This window comes from Egretta garzetta, unplaced genomic scaffold (genome assembly GCF_000687185.1).
Source record: "Egretta garzetta isolate BGI_Z169 unplaced genomic scaffold, ASM68718v1 scaffold428, whole genome shotgun sequence".
Taxonomy (NCBI): domain Eukaryota; kingdom Metazoa; phylum Chordata; class Aves; order Pelecaniformes; family Ardeidae; genus Egretta; species Egretta garzetta.
The window spans coordinates 15,566-16,086 of record NW_009260405.1 but is presented as its reverse complement, the minus strand read 5'-3'; positions in this window follow the sequence as shown (position 1 = coordinate 16,086).

Here is a 521-nt window from a genome sequence, read left to right as displayed (position 1 = left end):
AGGAGACCCTGTGTGCCTGGGGCAGCACCGGGCACCACAGCACCCAGGGCCGGTGCTGAGCAGGATGGAGCCAGCCGCGCCCTGGCACCGTGTGCCACCAGCTCCCACCATCACCCGGTGAGACGGCATGGGGACAGACCATGGGCATCAACTCCTTCCCCCCTGGATGGGGACAGCGGGGCAGGGGACAGATCCCCCCACCCAAGGGAGCCGGGATGGGGAAAGGGGTGCTACAGGGGCATTTGGTTCATGTTCCTGGTACATGGAGCCGGCACCCCTGCCCCAACACTGGCTCTGCCGTGTCCTAACCCCGTAAGGTGGGACCGGGCACCTTCCCCCTGGCTGGGAAACAGAGTCCCCACCCCCCGCGGATGCGGGGAAGAGCTCCTGGGGCGGGGGGGGGGATACACGCACGGGGGCTGCCTGCTCCTGCCCACCGTCCCACCCGTGCACCGGCCACGGTGCCCAGCCCCTATGGGTGATGCTGTGTCGGTGGCACCCCGAGCACATCCCCCCCCGCC